Source organism: Paralichthys olivaceus, chromosome 12 (assembly GCF_024713975.1).
Source record: "Paralichthys olivaceus isolate ysfri-2021 chromosome 12, ASM2471397v2, whole genome shotgun sequence".
Taxonomy (NCBI): Eukaryota; Metazoa; Chordata; class Actinopteri; order Pleuronectiformes; family Paralichthyidae; genus Paralichthys; species Paralichthys olivaceus.
This window is the reverse complement of record NC_091104.1, coordinates 25806603-25822558: the sequence shown is the minus strand read 5'-3', so window position 1 is coordinate 25822558 and position 15956 is coordinate 25806603. Positions and strand designations below refer to the sequence as shown.

General features: G+C 47.2%; 29 non-coding genes across 29 annotated transcripts; all 29 read left to right on the top strand.

Moving 5' to 3' along the window:
• Nucleotides 1-80: 80 nt before the first annotated feature.
• Nucleotides 81-272, top strand: LOC138413383 (U2 spliceosomal RNA). The gene has a single exon (XR_011245722.1). It is a non-coding gene; the product is annotated as a U2 spliceosomal RNA (small nuclear RNA).
• Nucleotides 273-881: 609 nt separating this feature from the next.
• LOC138412914 (U5 spliceosomal RNA) lies at nt 882-994 on the top strand. The gene has a single exon (XR_011245249.1). It is a non-coding gene; the product is annotated as a U5 spliceosomal RNA (small nuclear RNA).
• A 181-nt stretch (nt 995-1175) lies between these two features.
• On the top strand, nt 1176-1367 carry LOC138413381 (U2 spliceosomal RNA). Its single transcript, XR_011245720.1, has one exon. It is a non-coding gene; the product is annotated as a U2 spliceosomal RNA (small nuclear RNA).
• Nucleotides 1368-1978: 611 nt separating this feature from the next.
• On the top strand, nt 1979-2091 carry LOC138412856 (U5 spliceosomal RNA). The gene has a single exon (XR_011245191.1). It is a non-coding gene; the product is annotated as a U5 spliceosomal RNA (small nuclear RNA).
• Nucleotides 2092-2272: 181 nt separating this feature from the next.
• Nucleotides 2273-2464, top strand: LOC138413380 (U2 spliceosomal RNA). The gene has a single exon (XR_011245719.1). It is a non-coding gene; the product is annotated as a U2 spliceosomal RNA (small nuclear RNA).
• Nucleotides 2465-3073: 609 nt separating this feature from the next.
• On the top strand, nt 3074-3186 carry LOC138412855 (U5 spliceosomal RNA). The gene has a single exon (XR_011245190.1). It is a non-coding gene; the product is annotated as a U5 spliceosomal RNA (small nuclear RNA).
• A 181-nt stretch (nt 3187-3367) lies between these two features.
• On the top strand, nt 3368-3559 carry LOC138413379 (U2 spliceosomal RNA). Its single transcript, XR_011245718.1, has one exon. It is a non-coding gene; the product is annotated as a U2 spliceosomal RNA (small nuclear RNA).
• A 609-nt stretch (nt 3560-4168) lies between these two features.
• On the top strand, nt 4169-4281 carry LOC138412854 (U5 spliceosomal RNA). Its single transcript, XR_011245189.1, has one exon. It is a non-coding gene; the product is annotated as a U5 spliceosomal RNA (small nuclear RNA).
• A 181-nt stretch (nt 4282-4462) lies between these two features.
• LOC138413378 (U2 spliceosomal RNA) lies at nt 4463-4654 on the top strand. The gene has a single exon (XR_011245717.1). It is a non-coding gene; the product is annotated as a U2 spliceosomal RNA (small nuclear RNA).
• Nucleotides 4655-5263: 609 nt separating this feature from the next.
• LOC138412853 (U5 spliceosomal RNA) lies at nt 5264-5376 on the top strand. The gene has a single exon (XR_011245188.1). It is a non-coding gene; the product is annotated as a U5 spliceosomal RNA (small nuclear RNA).
• Nucleotides 5377-5557: 181 nt separating this feature from the next.
• On the top strand, nt 5558-5749 carry LOC138413377 (U2 spliceosomal RNA). The gene has a single exon (XR_011245716.1). It is a non-coding gene; the product is annotated as a U2 spliceosomal RNA (small nuclear RNA).
• A 609-nt stretch (nt 5750-6358) lies between these two features.
• Nucleotides 6359-6471, top strand: LOC138412851 (U5 spliceosomal RNA). The gene has a single exon (XR_011245186.1). It is a non-coding gene; the product is annotated as a U5 spliceosomal RNA (small nuclear RNA).
• A 181-nt stretch (nt 6472-6652) lies between these two features.
• On the top strand, nt 6653-6844 carry LOC138413376 (U2 spliceosomal RNA). Its single transcript, XR_011245715.1, has one exon. It is a non-coding gene; the product is annotated as a U2 spliceosomal RNA (small nuclear RNA).
• A 611-nt stretch (nt 6845-7455) lies between these two features.
• LOC138412850 (U5 spliceosomal RNA) lies at nt 7456-7568 on the top strand. Its single transcript, XR_011245185.1, has one exon. It is a non-coding gene; the product is annotated as a U5 spliceosomal RNA (small nuclear RNA).
• A 181-nt stretch (nt 7569-7749) lies between these two features.
• LOC138412535 (U2 spliceosomal RNA) lies at nt 7750-7941 on the top strand. The gene has a single exon (XR_011244885.1). It is a non-coding gene; the product is annotated as a U2 spliceosomal RNA (small nuclear RNA).
• A 611-nt stretch (nt 7942-8552) lies between these two features.
• Nucleotides 8553-8665, top strand: LOC138412849 (U5 spliceosomal RNA). Its single transcript, XR_011245184.1, has one exon. It is a non-coding gene; the product is annotated as a U5 spliceosomal RNA (small nuclear RNA).
• A 181-nt stretch (nt 8666-8846) lies between these two features.
• On the top strand, nt 8847-9038 carry LOC138413375 (U2 spliceosomal RNA). The gene has a single exon (XR_011245714.1). It is a non-coding gene; the product is annotated as a U2 spliceosomal RNA (small nuclear RNA).
• Nucleotides 9039-9649: 611 nt separating this feature from the next.
• LOC138412848 (U5 spliceosomal RNA) lies at nt 9650-9762 on the top strand. Its single transcript, XR_011245183.1, has one exon. It is a non-coding gene; the product is annotated as a U5 spliceosomal RNA (small nuclear RNA).
• Nucleotides 9763-9943: 181 nt separating this feature from the next.
• On the top strand, nt 9944-10135 carry LOC138412551 (U2 spliceosomal RNA). Its single transcript, XR_011244901.1, has one exon. It is a non-coding gene; the product is annotated as a U2 spliceosomal RNA (small nuclear RNA).
• A 611-nt stretch (nt 10136-10746) lies between these two features.
• LOC138412847 (U5 spliceosomal RNA) lies at nt 10747-10859 on the top strand. The gene has a single exon (XR_011245182.1). It is a non-coding gene; the product is annotated as a U5 spliceosomal RNA (small nuclear RNA).
• Nucleotides 10860-11040: 181 nt separating this feature from the next.
• LOC138413374 (U2 spliceosomal RNA) lies at nt 11041-11232 on the top strand. Its single transcript, XR_011245713.1, has one exon. It is a non-coding gene; the product is annotated as a U2 spliceosomal RNA (small nuclear RNA).
• Nucleotides 11233-11843: 611 nt separating this feature from the next.
• LOC138412846 (U5 spliceosomal RNA) lies at nt 11844-11956 on the top strand. The gene has a single exon (XR_011245181.1). It is a non-coding gene; the product is annotated as a U5 spliceosomal RNA (small nuclear RNA).
• A 181-nt stretch (nt 11957-12137) lies between these two features.
• LOC138412550 (U2 spliceosomal RNA) lies at nt 12138-12329 on the top strand. Its single transcript, XR_011244900.1, has one exon. It is a non-coding gene; the product is annotated as a U2 spliceosomal RNA (small nuclear RNA).
• Nucleotides 12330-12940: 611 nt separating this feature from the next.
• Nucleotides 12941-13053, top strand: LOC138412845 (U5 spliceosomal RNA). Its single transcript, XR_011245180.1, has one exon. It is a non-coding gene; the product is annotated as a U5 spliceosomal RNA (small nuclear RNA).
• Nucleotides 13054-13234: 181 nt separating this feature from the next.
• LOC138413373 (U2 spliceosomal RNA) lies at nt 13235-13426 on the top strand. The gene has a single exon (XR_011245712.1). It is a non-coding gene; the product is annotated as a U2 spliceosomal RNA (small nuclear RNA).
• A 611-nt stretch (nt 13427-14037) lies between these two features.
• On the top strand, nt 14038-14150 carry LOC138412844 (U5 spliceosomal RNA). Its single transcript, XR_011245179.1, has one exon. It is a non-coding gene; the product is annotated as a U5 spliceosomal RNA (small nuclear RNA).
• Nucleotides 14151-14331: 181 nt separating this feature from the next.
• Nucleotides 14332-14523, top strand: LOC138412549 (U2 spliceosomal RNA). The gene has a single exon (XR_011244899.1). It is a non-coding gene; the product is annotated as a U2 spliceosomal RNA (small nuclear RNA).
• A 611-nt stretch (nt 14524-15134) lies between these two features.
• LOC138412843 (U5 spliceosomal RNA) lies at nt 15135-15247 on the top strand. The gene has a single exon (XR_011245178.1). It is a non-coding gene; the product is annotated as a U5 spliceosomal RNA (small nuclear RNA).
• Nucleotides 15248-15428: 181 nt separating this feature from the next.
• LOC138413372 (U2 spliceosomal RNA) lies at nt 15429-15620 on the top strand. The gene has a single exon (XR_011245711.1). It is a non-coding gene; the product is annotated as a U2 spliceosomal RNA (small nuclear RNA).
• Nucleotides 15621-15956: the final 336 nt, after the last annotated feature.

Genomic DNA, 15956 nt, shown 5'->3' with positions numbered 1-15956 from the left:
ATGCGTGCGTACGTACGAGGCACCACAACACGTGAGATTTGTGCCAAGAGCTCCGCACGGACATCCACCACTTGGGGGTTATCGCTTCTCGGCCTTTTGGCTAAGATCAAGTGTAGTATCTGTTCTTATCAGTTTAATATCTGATATGTCCTCTATAAGAGGACTACATATTAAGCCGATTTTTAGCACGAGGGGCTGAAATTTGGAGCTTGCTCCTTTCACTCCACGCATCGACCTAGCATTGCAGTGCCGCTGGGAACGGTGCACTCTGTTCTTACCTTGTAGAAAACCAAGCACGCAAACAATTGTCCTGTTTCAAAAGTCAATTCACAGCGGGTGAAGGAAATGAAGGTAATGGTCCGGCAGAGAGAGAGAGCCAGTGTGTAAGGGATACAACGTCATAAGCACAGTCTCCTTTTGCCTTGAGTCTTGATTGAAGAACAATCCAGAAACTCTGATCAGGGGTTCCCAATTCCTTACGGATTGATATGGCTGCAGTAGATGTCTACTACACGTCTGTGCCTGACCATCCACGGCTCTCAGTGGGATCCCAATGAGCTTGAACTGGATTCCAAATTGAGTTGGAAGCCTTTGTCAAGCATGAAAACTTGTTTTCACACAAGACCTTCTGGGAGACTTGGTGAGAAGCTTGGTGGCAGCCTTTAGGACCAAATGTATGCAGTTCAGGGATGTATTGCTAAGACAGGCTCAAAAGCCAACCACATTAGCCAGGCCAGGAGGAAATAAAGATGTGTCTACTTTTGATTGGCAGAGGGTTGGGAATGTTGCATACTGGGATAGGAAAGCAAAGAGAGGCCTACCGTGAAGGTGGTGACTGTCACCGAGAGCCTCCTCTGCTGCTCAGGAACAGAGGGCCATGCTGACTCTGGTTTCTCTTCAAAGCGCACAAGTCTTTCGCCTTTTACTAAAGACTTCCGTGGAGAGGAACAGCCATGAGTTGAATATATTTTTGGCAGGCTTTGCTGTATTGCTGAGCCTTTTGAAATTGTGAAAAGTCAAAGAGCTGTCCAACTTCAGAAACCATGTGTCCACAAAGGAGAGGTTGGGCGGAGGCGATAAGCAGCAGCCATTGTTATGCGTGCGTACGTACGAGGCACCACAACACGTGAGATTTGTGCCAAGAGCTCCGCACGGACATCCACCACTTGGGGGTTATCGCTTCTCGGCCTTTTGGCTAAGATCAAGTGTAGTATCTGTTCTTATCAGTTTAATATCTGATATGTCCTCTATAAGAGGACTACATATTAAGCCGATTTTTAGCACGAGGGGCTGAAATTTGGAGCTTGCTCCTTTCACTCCACGCATCGACCTAGCATTGCAGTGCCGCTGGGAACGGTGCACTCTGTTCTTACCTTGTAGAAAACCAAGCACGCAAACAATTGTCCTGTTTCAAAAGTCAATTCACAGCGGGTGAAGGAAATGAAGGTAATGGTCCGGCAGAGAGAGAGAGAGCCAGTGTGTAAGGGATACAACGTCATAAGCACAGTCTCCTTTTGCCTTGAGTCTTGATTGAAGAACAATCCAGAAACTCTGATCAGGGGTTCCCAATTCCTTACGGATTGATATGGCTGCAGTAGATGTCTACTACACGTCTGTGCCTGACCATCCACGGCTCTCAGTGGGATCCCAATGAGCTTGAACTGGATTCCAAGTTGAGTTGGAAGCCTTTGTCAAGCATGAAAACTTGTTTTCACACAAGACCTTCTGGGAGACTTGGTGAGAAGCTTGGTGGCAGCCTTTAGGACCAAATGTATGCAGTTCAGGGATGTATTGCTAAGACAGGCTCAAAAGCCCACCACATTAGCCAGGCCAGGAGGAAATAAAGATGTGTCTACTTTTGATTGGCAGAGGGTTGGGAATGTTGCATACTGGGATAGGAAAGCAAAGAGAGGCCTACCGTGAAGGTGGTGACTGTCACCGAGAGCCTCCTCTGCTGCTCAGGAACAGAGGGCCATGCTGACTCTGGTTTCTCTTCAAAGCGCACAAGTCTTTCGCCTTTTACTAAAGACTTCCGTGGAGAGGAACATCCATGAGTTGAATATATTTTTGGCAGGCTTTGCTGTATTGCTGAGCCTTTTGAAATTGTGAAAAGTCAAAGAGCTGTCCAACTTCAGAAACCATGTGTCCACAAAGGAGAGGTTGGGCGGAGGCGATAAGCAGCAGCCATTGTTATGCGTGCGTACGTACGAGGCACCACAACACGTGAGATTTGTGCCAAGAGCTCCGCACGGACATCCACCACTTGGGGGTTATCGCTTCTCGGCCTTTTGGCTAAGATCAAGTGTAGTATCTGTTCTTATCAGTTTAATATCTGATATGTCCTCTATAAGAGGACTACATATTAAGCCGATTTTTAGCACGAGGGGCTGAAATTTGGAGCTTGCTCCTTTCACTCCACGCATCGACCTAGCATTGCAGTGCCGCTGGGAACGGTGCACTCTGTTCTTACCTTGTAGAAAACCAAGCACGCAAACAATTGTCCTGTTTCAAAAGTCAATTCACAGCGGGTGAAGGAAATGAAGGTAATGGTCCGGCAGAGAGAGAGAGCCAGTGTGTAAGGGATACAACGTCATAAGCACAGTCTCCTTTTGCCTTGAGTCTTGATTGAAGAACAATCCAGAAACTCTGATCAGGGGTTCCCAATTCCTTACGGATTGATATGGCTGCAGTAGATGTCTACTACACGTCTGTGCCTGACCATCCACTGCTCTCAGTGGGATCCCAATGAGCTTGAACTGGATTCCAAATTGAGTTGGAAGCCTTTGTCAAGCATGAAAACTTGTTTTCACACAAGACCTTCTGGGAGACTTGGTGAGAAGCTTGGTGGCAGCCTTTAGGACCAAATGTATGCAGTTCAGGGATGTATTGCTAAGACAGGCTCAAAAGCCAACCACATTAGCCAGGCCAGGAGGAAATAAAGATGTGTCTACTTTTGATTGGCAGAGGGTTGGGAATGTTGCATACTGGGATAGGAAAGCAAAGAGAGGCCTACCGTGAAGGTGGTGACTGTCACCGAGAGCCTCCTCTGCTGCTCAGGAACAGAGGGCCATGCTGACTCTGGTTTCTCTTCAAAGCGCACAAGTCTTTCGCCTTTTACTAAAGACTTCCGTGGAGAGGAACATCCATGAGTTGAATATATTTTTGGCAGGCTTTGCTGTATTGCTGAGCCTTTTGAAATTGTGAAAAGTCAAAGAGCTGTCCAACTTCAGAAACCATGTGTCCACAAAGGAGAGGTTGGGCGGAGGCGATAAGCAGCAGCCATTGTTATGCGTGCGTACGTACGAGGCACCACAACACGTGAGATTTGTGCCAAGAGCTCCGCACGGACATCCACCACTTGGGGGTTATCGCTTCTCGGCCTTTTGGCTAAGATCAAGTGTAGTATCTGTTCTTATCAGTTTAATATCTGATATGTCCTCTATAAGAGGACTACATATTAAGCCGATTTTTAGCACGAGGGGCTGAAATTTGGAGCTTGCTCCTTTCACTCCACGCATCGACCTAGCATTGCAGTGCCGCTGGGAACGGTGCACTCTGTTCTTACCTTGTAGAAAACCAAGCACGCAAACAATTGTCCTGTTTCAAAAGTCAATTCACAGCGGGTGAAGGAAATGAAGGTAATGGTCCGGCAGAGAGAGAGAGCCAGTGTGTAAGGGATACAACGTCATAAGCACAGTCTCCTTTTGCCTTGAGTCTTGATTGAAGAACAATCCAGAAACTCTGATCAGGGGTTCCCAATTCCTTACGGATTGATATGGCTGCAGTAGATGTCTACTACACGTCTGTGCCTGACCATCCACGGCTCTCAGTGGGATCCCAATGAGCTTGAACTGGATTCCAAATTGAGTTGGAAGCCTTTGTCAAGCATGAAAACTTGTTTTCACACAAGACCTTCTGGGAGACTTGGTGAGAAGCTTGGTGGCAGCCTTTAGGACCAAATGTATGCAGTTCAGGGATGTATTGCTAAGACAGGCTCAAAAGCCAACCACATTAGCCAGGCCAGGAGGAAATAAAGATGTGTCTACTTTTGATTGGCAGAGGGTTGGGAATGTTGCATACTGGGATAGGAAAGCAAAGAGAGGCCTACCGTGAAGGTGGTGACTGTCACCGAGAGCCTCCTCTGCTGCTCAGGAACAGAGGGCCATGCTGACTCTGGTTTCTCTTCAAAGCGCACAAGTCTTTCGCCTTTTACTAAAGACTTCCGTGGAGAGGAACATCCATGAGTTGAATATATTTTTGGCAGGCTTTGCTGTATTGCTGAGCCTTTTGAAATTGTGAAAAGTCAAAGAGCTGTCCAACTTCAGAAACCATGTGTCCACAAAGGAGAGGTTGGGCGGAGGCGATAAGCAGCAGCCATTGTTATGCGTGCGTACGTACGAGGCACCACAACACGTGAGATTTGTGCCAAGAGCTCCGCACGGACATCCACCACTTGGGGGTTATCGCTTCTCGGCCTTTTGGCTAAGATCAAGTGTAGTATCTGTTCTTATCAGTTTAATATCTGATATGTCCTCTATAAGAGGACTACATATTAAGCCGATTTTTAGCACGAGGGGCTGAAATTTGGAGCTTGCTCCTTTCACTCCACGCATCGACCTAGCATTGCAGTGCCGCTGGGAACGGTGCACTCTGTTCTTACCTTGTAGAAAACCAAGCACGCAAACAATTGTCCTGTTTCAAAAGTCAATTCACAGCGGGTGAAGGAAATGAAGGTAATGGTCCGGCAGAGAGAGAGAGCCAGTGTGTAAGGGATACAACGTCATAAGCACAGTCTCCTTTTGCCTTGAGTCTTGATTGAAGAACAATCCAGAAACTCTGATCAGGGGTTCCCAATTCCTTACGGATTGATATGGCTGCAGTAGATGTCTACTACACGTCTGTGCCTGACCATCCACGGCTCTCAGTGGGATCCCAATGAGCTTGAACTGGATTCCAAATTGAGTTGGAAGCCTTTGTCAAGCATGAAAACTTGTTTTCACACAAGACCTTCTGGGAGACTTGGTGAGAAGCTTGGTGGCAGCCTTTAGGACCAAATGTATGCAGTTCAGGGATGTATTGCTAAGACAGGCTCAAAAGCCAACCACATTAGCCAGGCCAGGAGGAAATAAAGATGTGTCTACTTTTGATTGGCAGAGGGTTGGGAATGTTGCATACTGGGATAGGAAAGCAAAGAGAGGCCTACCGTGAAGGTGGTGACTGTCACCGAGAGCCTCCTCTGCTGCTCAGGAACAGAGGGCCATGCTGACTCTGGTTTCTCTTCAAAGCGCACAAGTCTTTCGCCTTTTACTAAAGACTTCCGTGGAGAGGAACATCCATGAGTTGAATATATTTTTGGCAGGCTTTGCTGTATTGCTGAGCCTTTTGAAATTGTGAAAAGTCAAAGAGCTGTCCAACTTCAGAAACCATGTGTCCACAAAGGAGAGGTTGGGCGGAGGCGATAAGCAGCAGCCATTGTTATGCGTGCGTACGTACGAGGCACCACAACACGTGAGATTTGTGCCAAGAGCTCCGCACGGACATCCACCACTTGGGGGTTATCGCTTCTCGGCCTTTTGGCTAAGATCAAGTGTAGTATCTGTTCTTATCAGTTTAATATCTGATATGTCCTCTATAAGAGGACTACATATTAAGCCGATTTTTAGCACGAGGGGCTGAAATTTGGAGCTTGCTCCTTTCACTCCACGCATCGACCTAGCATTGCAGTGCCGCTGGGAACGGTGCACTCTGTTCTTACCTTGTAGAAAACCAAGCACGCAAACAATTGTCCTGTTTCAAAAGTCAATTCACAGCGGGTGAAGGAAATGAAGGTAATGGTCCGGCAGAGAGAGAGAGCCAGTGTGTAAGGGATACAACGTCATAAGCACAGTCTCCTTTTGCCTTGAGTCTTGATTGAAGAACAATCCAGAAACTCTGATCAGGGGTTCCCAATTCCTTACGGATTGATATGGCTGCAGTAGATGTCTACTACACGTCTGTGCCTGACCATCCACGGCTCTCAGTGGGATCCCAATGAGCTTGAACTGGATTCCAAGTTGAGTTGGAAGCCTTTGTCAAGCATGAAAACTTGTTTTCACACAAGACCTTCTGGGAGACTTGGTGAGAAGCTTGGTGGCAGCCTTTAGGACCAAATGTATGCAGTTCAGGGATGTATTGCTAAGACAGGCTCAAAAGCCCACCACATTAGCCAGGCCAGGAGGAAATAAAGATGTGTCTACTTTTGATTGGCAGAGGGTTGGGAATGTTGCATACTGGGATAGGAAAGCAAAGGGAGGCCTACCGTGAAGGTGGTGACTGTCACCGAGAGCCTCCTCTGCTGCTCAGGAACAGAGGGCCATGCTGACTCTGGTTTCTCTTCAAAGCGCACAAGTCTTTCGCCTTTTACTAAAGACTTCCGTGGAGAGGAACATCCATGAGTTGAATATATTTTTGGCAGGCTTTGCTGTATTGCTGAGCCTTTTGAAATTGTGAAAAGTCAAAGAGCTGTCCAACTTCAGAAACCATGTGTCCACAAAGGAGAGGTTGGGCGGAGGCGATAAGCAGCAGCCATTGTTATGCGTGCGTACGTACGAGGCACCACAACACGTGAGATTTGTGCCAAGAGCTCCGCACGGACATCCACCACTTGGGGGTTATCGCTTCTCGGCCTTTTGGCTAAGATCAAGTGTAGTATCTGTTCTTATCAGTTTAATATCTGATATGTCCTCTATAAGAGGACTACATATTAAGCCGATTTTTAGCACGAGGGGCTGAAATTTGGAGCTTGCTCCTTTCACTCCACGCATCGACCTAGCATTGCAGTGCCGCTGGGAACGGTGCACTCTGTTCTTACCTTGTAGAAAACCAAGCACTCAAACAATTGTCCTGTTTCAAAAGTCAATTCACAGCGGGTGAAGGAAATGAAGGTAATGGTCCGGCAGAGAGAGAGAGAGCCAGTGTGTAAGGGATACAACGTCATAAGCACAGTCTCCTTTTGCCTTGAGTCTTGATTGAAGAACAATCCAGAAACTCTGATCAGGGGTTCCCAATTCCTTACGGATTGATATGGCTGCAGTAGATGTCTACTACACGTCTGTGCCTGACCATCCACGGCTCTCAGTGGGATCCCAATGAGCTTGAACTGGATTCCAAATTGAGTTGGAAGCCTTTGTCAAGCATGAAAACTTGTTTTCACACAAGACCTTCTGGGAGACTTGGTGAGAAGCTTGGTGGCAGCCTTTAGGACCAAATGTATGCAGTTCAGGGATGTATTGCTAAGACAGGCTCAAAAGCCAACCACATTAGCCAGGGCAGGAGGAAATAAAGATGTGTCTACTTTTGATTGGCAGAGGGTTGGGAATGTTGCATACTGGGATAGGAAAGCAAAGAGAGGCCTACCGTGAAGGTGGTGACTGTCACCGAGAGCCTCCTCTGCTGCTCAGGAACAGAGGGCCATGCTGACTCTGGTTTCTCTTCAAAGCGCACAAGTCTTTCGCCTTTTACTAAAGACTTCCGTGGAGAGGAACATCCATGAGTTGAATATATTTTTGGCAGGCTTTGCTGTATTGCTGAGCCTTTTGAAATTGTGAAAAGTCAAAGAGCTGTCCAACTTCAGAAACCATGTGTCCACAAAGGAGAGGTTGGGCGGAGGCGATAAGCAGCAGCCATTGTTATGCGTGCGTACGTACGAGGCACCACAACACGTGAGATTTGTGCCAAGAGCTCCGCACGGACATCCACCACTTGGGGGTTATCGCTTCTCGGCCTTTTGGCTAAGATCAAGTGTAGTATCTGTTCTTATCAGTTTAATATCTGATATGTCCTCTATAAGAGGACTACATATTAAGCCGAATTTTAGCACGAGGGGCTGAAATTTGGAGCTTGCTCCTTTCACTCCACGCATCGACCTAGCATTGCAGTGCCGCTGGGAACGGTGCACTCTGTTCTTACCTTGTAGAAAACCAAGCACTCAAACAATTGTCCTGTTTCAAAAGTCAATTCACAGCGGGTGAAGGAAATGAAGGTAATGGTCCGGCAGAGAGAGAGAGAGCCAGTGTGTAAGGGATACAACGTCATAAGCACAGTCTCCTTTTGCCTTGAGTCTTGATTGAAGAACAATCCAGAAACTCTGATCAGGGGTTCCCAATTCCTTACGGATTGATATGGCTGCAGTAGATGTCTACTACACGTCTGTGCCTGACCATCCACGGCTCTCAGTGGGATCCCAATGAGCTTGAACTGGATTCCAAATTGAGTTGGAAGCCTTTGTCAAGCATGAAAACTTGTTTTCACACAAGACCTTCTGGGAGACTTGGTGAGAAGCTTGGTGGCAGCCTTTAGGACCAAATGTATGCAGTTCAGGGATGTATTGCTAAGACAGGCTCAAAAGCCAACCACATTAGCCAGGGCAGGAGGAAATAAAGATGTGTCTACTTTTGATTGGCAGAGGGTTGGGAATGTTGCATACTGGGATAGGAAAGCAAAGAGAGGCCTACCGTGAAGGTGGTGACTGTCACCGAGAGCCTCCTCTGCTGCTCAGGAACAGAGGGCCATGCTGACTCTGGTTTCTCTTCAAAGCGCACAAGTCTTTCGCCTTTTACTAAAGACTTCCGTGGAGAGGAACATCCATGAGTTGAATATATTTTTGGCAGGCTTTGCTGTATTGCTGAGCCTTTTGAAATTGTGAAAAGTCAAAGAGCTGTCCAACTTCAGAAACCATGTGTCCACAAAGGAGAGGTTGGGCGGAGGCGATAAGCAGCAGCCATTGTTATGCGTGCGTGCGTACGAGGCACCACAACACGTGAGATTTGTGCCAAGAGCTCCGCACGGACATCCACCACTTGGGGGTTATCGCTTCTCGGCCTTTTGGCTAAGATCAAGTGTAGTATCTGTTCTTATCAGTTTAATATCTGATATGTCCTCTATAAGAGGACTACATATTAAGCCGATTTTTAGCACGAGGGGCTGAAATTTGGAGCTTGCTCCTTTCACTCCACGCATCGACCTAGCATTGCAGTGCCGCTGGGAACGGTGCACTCTGTTCTTACCTTGTAGAAAACCAAGCACTCAAACAATTGTCCTGTTTCAAAAGTCAATTCACAGCGGGTGAAGGAAATGAAGGTAATGGTCCGGCAGAGAGAGAGAGAGCCAGTGTGTAAGGGATACAACGTCATAAGCACAGTCTCCTTTTGCCTTGAGTCTTGATTGAAGAACAATCCAGAAACTCTGATCAGGGGTTCCCAATTCCTTACGGATTGATATGGCTGCAGTAGATGTCTACTACACGTCTGTGCCTGACCATCCACGGCTCTCAGTGGGATCCCAATGAGCTTGAACTGGATTCCAAATTGAGTTGGAAGCCTTTGTCAAGCATGAAAACTTGTTTTCACACAAGACCTTCTGGGAGACTTGGTGAGAAGCTTGGTGGCAGCCTTTAGGACCAAATGTATGCAGTTCAGGGATGTATTGCTAAGACAGGCTCAAAAGCCAACCACATTAGCCAGGGCAGGAGGAAATAAAGATGTGTCTACTTTTGATTGGCAGAGGGTTGGGAATGTTGCATACTGGGATAGGAAAGCAAAGAGAGGCCTACCGTGAAGGTGGTGACTGTCACCGAGAGCCTCCTCTGCTGCTCAGGAACAGAGGGCCATGCTGACTCTGGTTTCTCTTCAAAGCGCACAAGTCTTTCGCCTTTTACTAAAGACTTCCGTGGAGAGGAACATCCATGAGTTGAATATATTTTTGGCAGGCTTTGCTGTATTGCTGAGCCTTTTGAAATTGTGAAAAGTCAAAGAGCTGTCCAACTTCAGAAACCATGTGTCCACAAAGGAGAGGTTGGGCGGAGGCGATAAGCAGCAGCCATTGTTATGCGTGCGTACGTACGAGGCACCACAACACGTGAGATTTGTGCCAAGAGCTCCGCACGGACATCCACCACTTGGGGGTTATCGCTTCTCGGCCTTTTGGCTAAGATCAAGTGAAGTATCTGTTCTTATCAGTTTAATATCTGATATGTCCTCTATAAGAGGACTACATATTAAGCCGATTTTTAGCACGAGGGGCTGAAATTTGGAGCTTGCTCCTTTCACTCCACGCATCGACCTAGCATTGCAGTGCCGCTGGGAACGGTGCACTCTGTTCTTACCTTGTAGAAAACCAAGCACTCAAACAATTGTCCTGTTTCAAAAGTCAATTCATAGCGGGTGAAGGAAATGAAGGTAATGGTCCGGCAGAGAGAGAGAGAGCCAGTGTGTAAGGGATACAACGTCATAAGCACAGTCTCCTTTTGCCTTGAGTCTTGATTGAAGAACAATCCAGAAACTCTGATCAGGGGTTCCCAATTCCTTACGGATTGATATGGCTGCAGTAGATGTCTACTACACGTCTGTGCCTGACCATCCACGGCTCTCAGTGGGATCCCAATGAGCTTGAACTGGATTCCAAATTGAGTTGGAAGCCTTTGTCAAGCATGAAAACTTGTTTTCACACAAGACCTTCTGGGAGACTTGGTGAGAAGCTTGGTGGCAGCCTTTAGGACCAAATGTATGCAGTTCAGGGATGTATTGCTAAGACAGGCTCAAAAGCCAACCACATTAGCCAGGGCAGGAGGAAATAAAGATGTGTCTACTTTTGATTGGCAGAGGGTTGGGAATGTTGCATACTGGGATAGGAAAGCAAAGAGAGGCCTACCGTGAAGGTGGTGACTGTCACCGAGAGCCTCCTCTGCTGCTCAGGAACAGAGGGCCATGCTGACTCTGGTTTCTCTTCAAAGCGCACAAGTCTTTCGCCTTTTACTAAAGACTTCCGTGGAGAGGAACATCCATGAGTTGAATATATTTTTGGCAGGCTTTGCTGTATTGCTGAGCCTTTTGAAATTGTGAAAAGTCAAAGAGCTGTCCAACTTCAGAAACCATGTGTCCACAAAGGAGAGGTTGGGCGGAGGCGATAAGCAGCAGCCATTGTTATGCGTGCGTACGTACGAGGCACCACAACACGTGAGATTTGTGCCAAGAGCTCCGCACGGACATCCACCACTTGGGGGTTATCGCTTCTCGGCCTTTTGGCTAAGATCAAGTGTAGTATCTGTTCTTATCAGTTTAATATCTGATATGTCCTCTATAAGAGGACTACATATTAAGCCGATTTTTAGCACGAGGGGCTGAAATTTGGAGCTTGCTCCTTTCACTCCACGCATCGACCTAGCATTGCAGTGCCGCTGGGAACGGTGCACTCTGTTCTTACCTTGTAGAAAACCAAGCACTCAAACAATTGTCCTGTTTCAAAAGTCAATTCACAGCGGGTGAAGGAAATGAAGGTAATGGTCCGGCAGAGAGAGAGAGAGCCAGTGTGTAAGGGATACAACGTCATAAGCACAGTCTCCTTTTGCCTTGAGTCTTGATTGAAGAACAATCCAGAAACTCTGATCAGGGGTTCCCAATTCCTTACGGATTGATATGGCTGCAGTAGATGTCTACTACACGTCTGTGCCTGACCATCCACGGCTCTCAGTGGGATCCCAATGAGCTTGAACTGGATTCCAAATTGAGTTGGAAGCCTTTGTCAAGCATGAAAACTTGTTTTCACACAAGACCTTCTGGGAGACTTGGTGAGAAGCTTGGTGGCAGCCTTTAGGACCAAATGTATGCAGTTCAGGGATGTATTGCTAAGACAGGCTCAAAAGCCAACCACATTAGCCAGGGCAGGAGGAAATAAAGATGTGTCTACTTTTGATTGGCAGAGGGTTGGGAATGTTGCATACTGGGATAGGAAAGCAAAGAGAGGCCTACCGTGAAGGTGGTGACTGTCACCGAGAGCCTCCTCTGCTGCTCAGGAACAGAGGGCCATGCTGACTCTGGTTTCTCTTCAAAGCGCACAAGTCTTTCGCCTTTTACTAAAGACTTCCGTGGAGAGGAACATCCATGAGTTGAATATATTTTTGGCAGGCTTTGCTGTATTGCTGAGCCTTTTGAAATTGTGAAAAGTCAAAGAGCTGTCCAACTTCAGAAACCATGTGTCCACAAAGGAGAGGTTGGGCGGAGGCGATAAGCAGCAGCCATTGTTATGCGTGCGTACGTACGAGGCACCACAACACGTGAGATTTGTGCCAAGAGCTCCGCACGGACATCCACCACTTGGGGGTTATCGCTTCTCGGCCTTTTGGCTAAGATCAAGTGAAGTATCTGTTCTTATCAGTTTAATATCTGATATGTCCTCTATAAGAGGACTACATATTAAGCCGATTTTTAGCACGAGGGGCTGAAATTTGGAGCTTGCTCCTTTCACTCCACGCATCGACCTAGCATTGCAGTGCCGCTGGGAACGGTGCACTCTGTTCTTACCTTGTAGAAAACCAAGCACTCAAACAATTGTCCTGTTTCAAAAGTCAATTCACAGCGGGTGAAGGAAATGAAGGTAATGGTCCGGCAGAGAGAGAGAGAGCCAGTGTGTAAGGGATACAACGTCATAAGCACAGTCTCCTTTTGCCTTGAGTCTTGATTGAAGAACAATCCAGAAACTCTGATCAGGGGTTCCCAATTCCTTACGGATTGATATGGCTGCAGTAGATGTCTACTACACGTCTGTGCCTGACCATCCACGGCTCTCAGTGGGATCCCAATGAGCTTGAACTGGATTCCAAATTGAGTTGGAAGCCTTTGTCAAGCATGAAAACTTGTTTTCACACAAGACCTTCTGGGAGACTTGGTGAGAAGCTTGGTGGCAGCCTTTAGGACCAAATGTATGCAGTTCAGGGATGTATTGCTAAGACAGGCTCAAAAGCCAACCACATTAGCCAGGGCAGGAGGAAATAAAGATGTGTCTACTTTTGATTGGCAGAGGGTTGGGAATGTTGCATACTGGGATAGGAAAGCAAAGAGAGGCCTACCGTGAAGGTGGTGACTGTCACCGAGAGCCTCCTCTGCTGCTCAGGAACAGAGGGCCATGCTGACTCTGGTTTCTCTTCAAAGCGCACAAGTCTTTCGCCTTTTACTAAAGACTTCCGTGGAGAGGAACATCCATGAGTTGAATATATTTTTGGCAGGCTTTGCTGTATTGCTGAGCCTTTTGAAATTGTGAAAAGTCAAAGAGCTGTCCAACTTCAGAAACCATGTGTCCACAAAGGAGAGGTTGGGCGGAGGCGATAAGCAGCAGCCATTGTTATGCGTGCGTACGTACGAGGCACCACAACACGTGAGATTTGTGCCAAGAGCTCCGCACGGACATCCACCACTTGGGGGTTATCGCTTCTCGGCCTTTTGGCTAAGATCAAGTGTAGTATCTGTTCTTATCAGTTTAATATCTGATATGTCCTCTATAAGAGGACTACATATTAAGCCGATTTTTAGCACGAGGGGCTGAAATTTGGAGCTTGCTCCTTTCACTCCACGCATCGACCTAGCATTGCAGTGCCGCTGGGAACGGTGCACTCTGTTCTTACCTTGTAGAAAACCAAGCACTCAAACAATTGTCCTGTTTCAAAAGTCAATTCACAGCGGGTGAAGGAAATGAAGGTAATGGTCCGGCAGAGAGAGAGAGAGCCAGTGTGTAAGGGATACAACGTCATAAGCACAGTCTCCTTTTGCCTTGAGTCTTGATTGAAGAACAATCCAGAAACTCTGATCAGGGGTTCCCAATTCCTTACGGATTGATATGGCTGCAGTAGATGTCTACTACACGTCTGTGCCTGACCATCCACGGCTCTCAGTGGGATCCCAATGAGCTTGAACTGGATTCCAAATTGAGTTGGAAGCCTTTGTCAAGCATGAAAACTTGTTTTCACACAAGACCTTCTGGGAGACTTGGTGAGAAGCTTGGTGGCAGCCTTTAGGACCAAATGTATGCAGTTCAGGGATGTATTGCTAAGACAGGCTCAAAAGCCAACCACATTAGCCAGGGCAGGAGGAAATAAAGATGTGTCTACTTTTGATTGGCAGAGGGTTGGGAATGTTGCATACTGGGATAGGAAAGCAAAGAGAGGCCTACCGTGAAGGTGGTGACTGTCACCGAGAGCCTCCTCTGCTGCTCAGGAACAGAGGGCCATGCTGACTCTGGTTTCTCTTCAAAGCGCACAAGTCTTTCGCCTTTTACTAAAGACTTCCGTGGAGAGGAACATCCATGAGTTGAATATATTTTTGGCAGGCTTTGCTGTATTGCTGAGCCTTTTGAAATTGTGAAAAGTCAAAGAGCTGTCCAACTTCAGAAACCATGTGTCCACAAAGGAGAGGTTGGGCGGAGGCGATAAGCAGCAGCCATTGTTATGCGTGCGTACGTACGAGGCACCACAACACGTGAGATTTGTGCCAAGAGCTCCGCACGGACATCCACCACTTGGGGGTTATCGCTTCTCGGCCTTTTGGCTAAGATCAAGTGAAGTATCTGTTCTTATCAGTTTAATATCTGATATGTCCTCTATAAGAGGACTACATATTAAGCCGATTTTTAGCACGAGGGGCTGAAATTTGGAGCTTGCTCCTTTCACTCCACGCATCGACCTAGCATTGCAGTGCCGCTGGGAACGGTGCACTCTGTTCTTACCTTGTAGAAAACCAAGCACTCAAACAATTGTCCTGTTTCAAAAGTCAATTCACAGCGGGTGAAGGAAATGAAGGTAATGGTCCGGCAGAGAGAGAGAGAGCCAGTGTGTAAGGGATACAACGTCATAAGCACAGTCTCCTTTTGCCTTGAGTCTTGATTGAAGAACAATCCAGAAACTCTGATCAGGGGTTCCCAATTCCTTACGGATTGATATGGCTGCAGTAGATGTCTACTACACGTCTGTGCCTGACCATCCACGGCTCTCAGTGGGATCCCAATGAGCTTGAACTGGATTCCAAATTGAGTTGGAAGCCTTTGTCAAGCATGAAAACTTGTTTTCACACAAGACCTTCTGGGAGACTTGGTGAGAAGCTTGGTGGCAGCCTTTAGGACCAAATGTATGCAGTTCAGGGATGTATTGCTAAGACAGGCTCAAAAGCCAACCACATTAGCCAGGGCAGGAGGAAATAAAGATGTGTCTACTTTTGATTGGCAGAGGGTTGGGAATGTTGCATACTGGGATAGGAAAGCAAAGAGAGGCCTACCGTGAAGGTGGTGACTGTCACCGAGAGCCTCCTCTGCTGCTCAGGAACAGAGGGCCATGCTGACTCTGGTTTCTCTTCAAAGCGCACAAGTCTTTCGCCTTTTACTAAAGACTTCCGTGGAGAGGAACATCCATGAGTTGAATATATTTTTGGCAGGCTTTGCTGTATTGCTGAGCCTTTTGAAATTGTGAAAAGTCAAAGAGCTGTCCAACTTCAGAAACCATGTGTCCACAAAGGAGAGGTAGGGCGGAGGCGATAAGCAGCAGCCATTGTTATGCGTGCGTACGTACTAGGCACCACAACACGTGAGATTTGTGCCAAGAGCTCCGCACGGACATCCACCACTTGGGGGTTATCGCTTCTCGGCCTTTTGGCTAAGATCAAGTGTAGTATCTGTTCTTATCAGTTTAATATCTGATATGTCCTCTATAAGAGGACTACATATTAAGCCGATTTTTAGCACGAGGGGCTGAAATTTGGAGCTTGCTCCTTTCACTCCACGCATCGACCTAGCATTGCAGTGCCGCTGGGAACGGTGCACTCTGTTCTTACCTTGTAGAAAACCAAGCACTCAAACAATTGTCCTGTTTCAAAAGTCAATTCACAGCGGGTGAAGGAAATGAAGGTAATGGTCCGGCAGAGAGAGAGAGAGCCAGTGTGTAAGGGATACAACGTCATAAGCACAGTCTCCTTTTGCCTTGAGTCTTGATTGAAGAACAATCCAGAAACTCTGATCAGGGGTTCCCAATTCCTTACGGATTGATATGGCTGCAGTAGATGTCTACTACACGTCTGTGCCTGACCATCCACGGCTCTCAGTGGGATCCCAATGAGCTTGAACTGGATTCCAAATTGAGTTGGAAGCCTTTGTCAAGCATGAAA